Source organism: Notolepis coatsorum (genome assembly GCF_963971535.1).
Source record: "Notolepis coatsorum genome assembly, chromosome: 1".
NCBI lineage: Eukaryota > Metazoa > Chordata > Actinopteri > Aulopiformes > Paralepididae > Notolepis > Notolepis coatsorum.
The window spans coordinates 313,649,923-313,659,815 of NC_140165.1; positions in this window are offsets into that span (position 1 = coordinate 313,649,923).

A 9,893-nucleotide genomic window follows, 5' to 3' on the forward strand; every position below is an offset into this window, starting at 1 on the left:
TTTAGCCGCCTTGCTTTTGTTGCATATCAAGACTCCGGCCTACACACATTCCTATCTCATCACTCACCGCCACTCAGGAAAACAGCTCCACTTCTCTCTCCTCATCAAAACGGGGCCCGATTGCTCCGCACCAGCGTTACTGCAGGGTGTTCCAACGTCAAAAACATGTTGTTCGGTCGGTCGGTTCTACAGAATCTCAGATGACATTGTTTATTGAAGTTAGAAGCGTTGTGTACTGCAGGGCATTCCAATGTCAAAAACATGTTGTTGGGTCGGTCGGTTCTACAGAATCTTAGATGACATTGTTTATTGAAGTTAGAAGCGTTGGTGTATTGCAGGGCGTTCCAACGTCAAAAACATGTTGTTGGGTCGGTCGGTTCTACAGAATCTCAGATGACATTGTTTATTGAAGTTAGAAGCGTTAGTGTACTGCAGGGCGTTCCAACGTCAAAAACATATTGTTCAGTCAGTCGTTTTTACAGAATCTCAGATGACATTGTTGAAGTTAGAAGCGGTTGGATGAGAAGCGGTCTCTGTTGTTCAAGGTCGTTTGACGGCACATGGTGTTGGTTTAGTCACGCCACGTCTGACTCACAGGCACAACAACGCTTCCCATTCTGAACGTCTGGTCACGGCCCGTTTCAGACCAGGGTTGTTGTTGTTGTTTCTTTTGAGTTGTAATTGTCTCTTACGTAGCGTTTCTCCATTCTCTGTTTTAAAATATAGTCCCGTTGGTCTTATTTTGGTCACAACTGAAAGCACGTTTGTTTCTAAGACCAAGTGCATCATCATGGGAAACTCTCAAGCCACTTCCTTTTTTTTTAGACTCTTGCGTGAATTGGAAAACTCCCAATATTTGTAGTTTCACGTGGATAGATTCGTTAGAATATTCACTTGACCGGTGAAATCTTTCCAGTAAACCTTTCACGTCTCTTCAATGCACATAGACAATATTCACTCTGAAATGACACAAACTCATACGGTGGCATTTGGTTTCCTAGGTTACCTTTGTCAGGAACACAGGATACAGTCAATATCTGGGGGGGAAAAGTCAGGTTTAAAAGCCATTTATGTTTGCCTGCCCTACTGTACTGACCAGCCTGATGAATTGAAAATGGGGGACCCTGATGTAAACAAGACGAAAGTCTTTCTCTGGTCTGCATCCCCTTAACAATTGTGTGTATTGAGCTGTACTGTATTGTACCCATTCTGCAATCTGTTAATAAAGTTTTCAATCAATCAATCAATCAATCACATGCCAGTCACATCCATAGCTAGATAGGTGCACTCAGCATTATTCCTATTACACTAATACACTATTAATACACACTATTACACTAATACACTATTACACTAGCACACTATTAATACACACTATTACACTAGCCCACTATTAATACACTAGCACACTCAATCAATAAAGGAATATCTTATCTTAATACATTACAGCTTTAATGCTGTTATTCTCTAAATTGTCACAACAGTCCTTTATTCCTCCCTTTTCATAATTTTGTGTGTTCAGACCAATGTGGGTTACATTTGTGATTCTATATGTCATGGGTGTCCTTGAGTGCCTCAGAGGGAAAGTATGGTTTTCAACATAATGGCGCATCAGCTGCTGTGTTGAGCTGTATTATTAGTGCAGGTGTTATCTCTCCGTCTCTAGTGTCTCTGTTGACCAACACTAGAAATAGATGGCGTTCAGCCACTGGGAAACTCCGAGCTGGGCTGCCTTCCAAAACACACACACAGATGGACATGACTTCCTGTAAAGAGATATGACCAAACATCGCTTCTGCAACATGTCTAGACTTGCCCCACATGTTATAATAACATATGGCCATCCTCGCTGTACAGACTAGGACAGTAGCTGAAACTACGTTTTATGAAATATGCATTATCTGATGTAGTTGTAGTAGCAACAGTAGTAGTCCCAATAGTCCCAGTAGCAATCCCAGTAGTAGCAGCAGTATTAGTAGCAGTAGTAATAGTAGTAGCAGTACTGCAGTAGTAGCAACAGTAGCAGTCCCAGTAGAAGTAGTCCCAGTAGCAGTAGCAGTATTAGTAGTAATAGCAGTAGTAGTAGCAGCAGTAGTAGCGGCAGTAGCAGTAGTAGTAGCGGTAAGTAAGTAAGTAAGTAAGTAAGTAAGTAAGTAAGTAAGTAAGTAAGGAATGTTTATTTATATAGCACCTTTCACAGACCAGGGTCACAAAGTGCTTCAAATAATAAAAACACCAGTAGTAGGGCGGCCGGGTGGCGCAGCGGACATTGCGCTCGTCACCAACGCAAGAGACACCGGTCTCGAATCCGTCTGTCGGCGTTGCCTCCGGCTTTGGCCTAGCCGTCATACTAACTCAATTGGCAGAGTCAGCGGGTGGAAGTCGATGGGTGGTAATCTGGTCGTTGTAAACAGCGACTCCTACAGGTCGGTTGGGGCGCCTGCACAGCAAAGTCAGGAAATGGCGGGGGCAGTGTGAGCCTCCCACACGTTACACCTCGCCAATGAGAGTCCGTGCTGGCAGGTGAAAAGAAGTGACTGGCTGCCTCCACATGTATCGGAGGGGACATGTGATGGGCTTCTATCCTCCCTACAACCAGCCAGTGGGGGGCACATGCGAGCAACGATCAGGACAGGGGAGGGAGAATTGGCACGAGAGGAAATTGGGATCTCAAGTGACTACCTAGTAAAATAAAAAGTAGCAGTACAGCAGTAGTAGCAGTAGAATATCGTAATCTGTGATGGACTTACTTCAGTAGGAAACTATTAGCATAGTTGGCTATTGTACTTTCAGCTTTATTTGTATAAGAGAACAGAAATGTGATTGATGATTTGCAGGAGCAGCAGACAGGAACACAAGCAGCAGAGAGAGAGACCCCAAATAAACACGGTACGTCTGCACAGCGTCAAGTGCATACTACTGTTGTACTTAACCCTTTCACTACTACACTACAGAAGGTTAGTGAAAGGGTTAACCCTTTGTCGTGTGGCAGTGGAATGGTTAACCTTCTGTATTGTCGCCGTGAAAGGGTTAACCGTTTGGTAGTGTGGCGGTGAAAGGGTTAAACACGATACGTCTGCACAGCATCAAGTGCATACTGTTGTACTTAACCCTTTCACTGCCGCACTACCAAACGGTTAACCCTTTCACTACCACACTACAGAAGGTTAACCCTTTACTATCACACTACAGACGGTTAACCGTCGCCGTCGGTAGTGTGATAGTAAAGGGTTAACCTTCTGTAGTGAAAGGGTTAAACCTTGAACTTGACCTCCTTCCTTATCAGAAAGGTTATTCCATTGGAATATGACCATACTGTAGGTCTACTGTATCAACACAGAGAATACCGGTAAGAGTATGAACCACGTTAACATGAAGACGGCCTGGTGATTAGTCAAACAATCCTATGAAAGGTTTGATTGATTGATTGAAAACTTTATTAACAGATTGCAGAATGGGTACAATACAGTACAGCTCAATACACACAATTGTTAAGGGGATGCAGACCAGAGAAAGACTTTCGTCTTGTTTACACCAGGGTCCCCCATTTTCAATTCATCAGGTTCACCTGACAGAGTCACACGTTCAATCCCCACAGAGTTTATATCTGCAGAGATATCCCTGAGCAAGGCACTTTAACACTTATGGTGACGTATGGAGAAGTGGCTGCAACCAAAGTCATTACATTGTGTAGTTCTGAGCCTACAGCAAGCAGTAGTAGTACCAAGGAAACTATAAAAGAAGGAAGGGTCGTCAAATTTGCGTATGATATCGCCGAGGGGTAGCATGTAAATCGAAAATAGCAAAGGGCCCAGGACAGAGCCTTGTGGGACACCACATTGCACTGGGAGGGTCTCAGATGTTAAATCATTATAGACCACGCAGTGTGTTCTATCAGTTAAATAGGATCTATACCAAGGAAACTGTAAAAGAAGGAAGGGTCGTCACGTCAGAACACCAGCGTTCTATAACAAGGAAACTATAAAAGGAGGAAGGGTCATCACGTCAGAACACCAGCGTTCTATACCAAGGAAACTATAAAAGGAGGAAGGGTCATCACGTCAGAATACCAGCGTTCTATGCTCCGCTTGGTGCCAGACTTTGGTGCCAGTTCTATTGAAGCCTGTATACAAATGTTAAATATACCAGCTATCTGAGGAAATATACATCAGCGAATATATCAAACGTTAGCTAGTTAACAAGGCAGCAAACTGGGGCGGTCAGGTGGCGTAGCGGAGATTGTGCTCCCGGAGAGTCAGCATTGCCTTGGCTGATCGTTTGGCTGAGTTAGGGGGAGGGGAGCCGTGGGTGGGTCCTGGGCGTTGTGGACAGCGACCCCTACAGTTCGGTCGGGGCGCCTGCTCAGCAAGGGTAGGATCTGGTGAGAGGTAGTGCAGCCTTCCACACGTTACACTCTCCCGGTGAGAATCTGCGCTGCCAGGCTGGCTGCCGGCTGGCTGCACATGTGTCGGAGGAAAGCATGTGACAGTCTCCGGCCTCCCGGACCAACAGTATGGGGGGGGGGGGGGGGGGGTGCGCAACACCTAGGAAGGGGGTTGGGAATTGGCATAACGACTAACAGTGGGATGGGAGAAAAATCGGAAAAAGGAGGGGGAAAAAGATAAAAAAATAACAAGGCAGCAAACTGATGATGATTCCGACACCCGAGGTAATAACCGGTTTAAACGACGGTTGATCCCATTCAACTCAACGTCGACCCAACGGAAGGTTTCCACACTTGGCACCGATGTGTGTCCACGCGCTATACAGTGACACGATGACCCTTCCTTCTTTTATAGTGTCCTTGCATCAACCTAGGTAGACTAATTTAAACATTAAGGCACAAGATTGTTTTTTTAAGATGCATGTTACTCTCTGGGGAATCCTAAAAATGACATTCTGACTCCACCCGAAATCAATCTCTCTCTCTCTCTCTCTCTGCCGTGTTCAGCTGATGTAGCACAGCTCCACCGAAACCACATTCACAACCGGTAAAACTGCCACGTCGTTCAAATTCACATCAGCCCCAAATAAGGAACCTTCACGTGTTCATTAAGTTAAGCAGCGGTGGGAAAAGTACACAGTTCCTTTACTTAAGTAAAAGTAGAAATACCCAGATAAATGAGTACTCCGGTAAAAGTAAAAGTCCTCCATTCAAATTCTACTTAAGTAAAAGTAAGTACAAGTATTTTCTATTGAATGTACTTAAGTATCTCAAGTAAAGGTATGTATTCTACATGATGAGGTGTATTCCAGTGCTTGGGAGCATTCAATCCTCGATCCATTGATCTCTAAAAGTTATGTTAAAGTGGTATGTGGTCCAGTTATGCTGCTCTGATTAAAAGTTATGTTAAAGTGGTATGTGGTCCAGTTACGCTGCTCTGATTAAAGGTTATGTTAAAGTGGTATGTGGTCCAGTTATGCTGCTCTGATTAAAAGTTATGTTAAAGTGGTATGTGGTCCAGTTACGCTGCTATGATTAAAGGTTATGTTAAAGTGGTACGTGGCCCAGTTATGCTGCTCTGATTAAAAGTTATGTTAAAGTGGTATGTGGTCCAGTTATGCTGCTCTGATTAAAGGTTATGTTAAAGTGGTATGTGGCCCAGTTATGCTGCTCTGATTAAAGGTTATGTTAAAGTGGTATGTGGTCCAGTTATGCTGCTCTGATTAAAGGTTATGTTAAAGTGGTATGTGGTCCAGTTATGCTGCTCTGATTAAAGGTTATGTTAAAGTGGTATGTGGTCCAGTTATGCTGCTCTGATTACGTCCTCTTGAAGTTGACAGGCTTCAAATGTAAAATTACATAATATTCATACATTTCTGCCATGTTTTCTATGCAAAATCTTTTTCTTCAAAGTAACTAGTAACCGATGGGTTCAGATAAATATAGTGGAGTAAAAGTATAAAGTTCCCTAAAATGAAAATACTCACGTAAAGTACAAGTAGCTCAAAATTGTACTTAAGTACAGTACTTGAGTAAAAGTACTTAAGTTACTTTCCACCACTGACGTTAAGGGTGTTTCTTCTGAGCATTAACCCCCCCCCCCCCCCCCCACCACCCACTGCCTAGTCAGGTGCAGCGGAAGCATGATGTCATCATGACAGGGGAGGGGGGGGGGGGGGGGAACTAACTGCCATTATGTTACTGGAAAATGATTGCATCATCAATGGAATGCAAAGAATGACATAATGGTACAGTAGCAAAAGATAAGACTTGTGTTCTGTGCAAAGTTTAGTCTTTTAATAAGTGAACGTAAAACCTCTACTAATCCTGCTGCGAGAGCTGGTCTCTCCCCTTCTCTGTTGTGCCTATTTCCTCACTGTTGATAGCGTTACATTTAGTCATTTAGATGAACACTTTTATCCAAAGCGACTTGCAAGTTCTGTACAACAAGTCAGCAGGAAGGCTGCAACCAGTGGCGGACTGGGACACAAATTCAGCCCGGGACATTCAGACGCACCAGCCCACACACCGGCCCACGCACCGGCCCCGAAACCGGCCCACACAACGGCCGTTATGAAACACTTGTCCAGTATTAAACAACCCAAGGCTGTGGCTAAGGAGTCAACATCAGGGAGACCAAATCTACACCCCGCCCCTAGATGTGCACTCGTGCACAGTGCACACACACACACACACACACACACACACACACACACATACACATACATATACCGTTACTTTGGCTTTTTACTTTTTAGTAACATCTTAGTGCCTCATTAGCCTAGGGATTAAGGATACATAAAGTATTAACTACACCATAATAATATTGAGGTTTTGATCCATAGAAAGGTCTGTGCTACACAATTTCAGTTAGATTGGATTTATTGTCCTTTAATTTGGCACTCATGACATTAGTTGCTTGCCGTTTAATCAACATCGAAAGACCCCCCACTTCCTCCCAGACACCCATTCCAAGAGTCTCAGTCTCTCTCAGTCTCTCTCAGTCTCTCTCTCTCTCTCTCTCTCTCTCTCTCTCTCTCTCTCTCTCTCTCTCTCTCTCTCTCTCTCTCTCTCTCTCTCTCTCTCTCTCTCAATAGTGACTCAGTATTAGCAGAGTTGCTAGGAAAAGGGAAGTTTTGTCTGGGCTCTGCTGAGAAGTCATGGGTCAAATAGAAGGTGTGGGGGTGACTAGAGAAGATGGGGAAGTTGGTGAGTGGTGACTACTCCCATTTTCAGAATTTGAGGGTTCATTGGAATCTGATTATTCAGAATTCAATGAGGCAGAGAATGCTCTGATTCAGACTGACATCACATCTATATTCTGTATGCTGTTCCAACTCTTTGTTGAGGCTTTATTGAATAAAATGTTTGAATACAATGTTTTTATCGCTGCACCATTTCATCCAATAGAGAAAAACATGTTATCTTCACTAGAATTGAAAATAAAGTTGAAATCTGTGCTAGTAGTGATGGACCCAGTAGTGGGGGCAGTAAGGAAGAAGATACAAATATACTAGGGATGTTCGATATTGGCTTTTTTACCGATATCCGATATAGTCCAACACTTACATTTCCGATACCGATATCAACCGATACCAATATATGCAGGGTTTCCCCCCCAAAAAACGAATAAGTTCAGGTAATTAACATTACATATCTCTTGTTGTGGAATTAACTAGGGCTGTCAGTTTATCGCGTTAATTAGATTAATTAATTACACAGCAAATTATCGCGTTATGAAAATTAACTCAAAATTAATTACAAAAAAAAGTTTTTTTTTTTTTTTTTTTTAAATAATATTTTTTTTGTATCTCATTCATTCCATAAGAATGTAGAATACACATTTACAGATTTTTTTTAATATGGTCCATTTGCATGTTCTTGGTATCTGATTCTAGGGACATCTATGAATCTCAGGGAATGTATTCCCAGTGTCAGAAATACTGTGGGCTAGATCCACAAAGAATGGATTGCACAGTGCAAGTTGCACCCTTACTTAATTCATTATGAATTGAAAATGGGGGACCCTGATGTAAACAAGACGAAAGTCTTTCTCTGATCTGCATCCCCTTAACAATTGTGTGTATTGAGCCGTACTGTATTGTACCCATTCTGCAATCTGTTAATAACATTTTCATTCAATCACTCAATCTGCGCTGTGATTGATTGAATGAAAATTTTATTTTGAGTAAATTGTAATGAACCAAATGAGAATATCAATATTTGTTTTGTTATCTTTGACTGTGAATAACACCATGCTCAAATTGACCAGACCTGAAAAATCTAAGCAAATTAATAGATGGAAGATGATTAAACAGAAGGTTTTGTAGATACAGTACTGAATTCTGCCATCCGGACACATGCAATTTGAAATATGATTATAGAATATAGAATATCAGGCATAAAATAGTTATGCGATTAAAATGCGATTAATTAGATTAATTAATTACAAATCCTGTAATTAATTAGATTAATTTTTTTAATCGCCTGACAGCACTAGAATTAACACAACATTATGCATACTTTTGACAATAAATAAAATCAGAATTTGTTCTTACTTGCTTGCCTGGGTAAATAAAGGTTAAATAAATATAAAAAATAAAAATATTAAATTTTTCTTTTTTTGAAAACAGATACCGATAATTTCCGATATCACATTTTAATGCCAATATCGGTAGGCCGATAATATCGGACATCACTAAAATATACACATTATAATACACAATTTGAAAAGTAATGTCATGATCTAGGTGTCTTTTATAAACGTTTTCATTCTACTGGATTCTACTGGACGTTTTCATTCAACTTCATCATGGCTGCTTGCCATCTCTCTCTCTCTCTCTCTCTCTCTCTCTCTCTCTGCATTCACACTCACACACGCTACTGGTGGTCATGAGCAGCATCAGCAAACACAGCTGCCCTGTGGCAGACTGACGGAATCATGTCTGCTATTCAGCGCCAACCACCATCAACAACCTTCATAAATACATTCAACATTAATGGAATAGGCTAACTACCAACTTAGCTGTAGCAGTTAGCTGTTATATGCAATCACATTAGTTTAACTACGGGGTAGTAGTTGACCGAGTTGTTAGCTTAAGCTAGTTAGCTGTGGTTATTTACAAACATGTAGATGAGACTAATCATATCGAGAACATGGCTAACAGTTGGGAATTCTAAGGTACATCTTATTTAAGCATGTCAAATGGCAACTAATCAATTCAATCAATTAGATTACCAATATTATATCAACATGAAAATTTGGAAGGGAACATAATAGTATTTTATTTTAGTATTTACTATTATAATATTAGTAGCCGATTAATTTGCAGCCCGTCCTAGGTTCTGATTGGCTCTCTAGGTTAGCACTTTAGCTTCTGATGCTGTGGTGGGCACTAGTCCTAACATTGCTAACTAAACTTTTAGTCAGAGAAAAAACTTCACGAGTCACGACTATTTATGTCCACGTGCTGTAAGGAATCAGGAATACGGAAAGCACATTGTCTTGTAATAGAATGACTGAAATCACTGCAAGAGCTAGTATAGGCTAGCTAGCCCTCATGAACCGGCAGACACCAACAGTAGAATATGCACTAGGCTACTGCATGCACCTGTCATGTTACTGTTGGTTCCTTCCACTTGAACTTCATCATTATTAGCAGCAGCAGCTACTCTAACGAGAGCCCTTCCTCTACTAAACATGTCTGTAATTTTAGAACATTGTTCTGCGTCTGTTACTAGCAATTTTTGTTTTTTTATTCTAGCTTTTTCAGCTCCACATTTTTTTTTTTTTTTTCTCCGTTCTCCATTTCTGCGCTTCTAGGCCTACTCGCGGTTGGGAGGAAACGTGAATCTCATTCACTGATGTCTCATGTCTCATTCAAGACAAAAACAAAAGCATGTCTTTCACTTAACACCAAGAAAACAGTGTCTATGATGTTCACAAAGT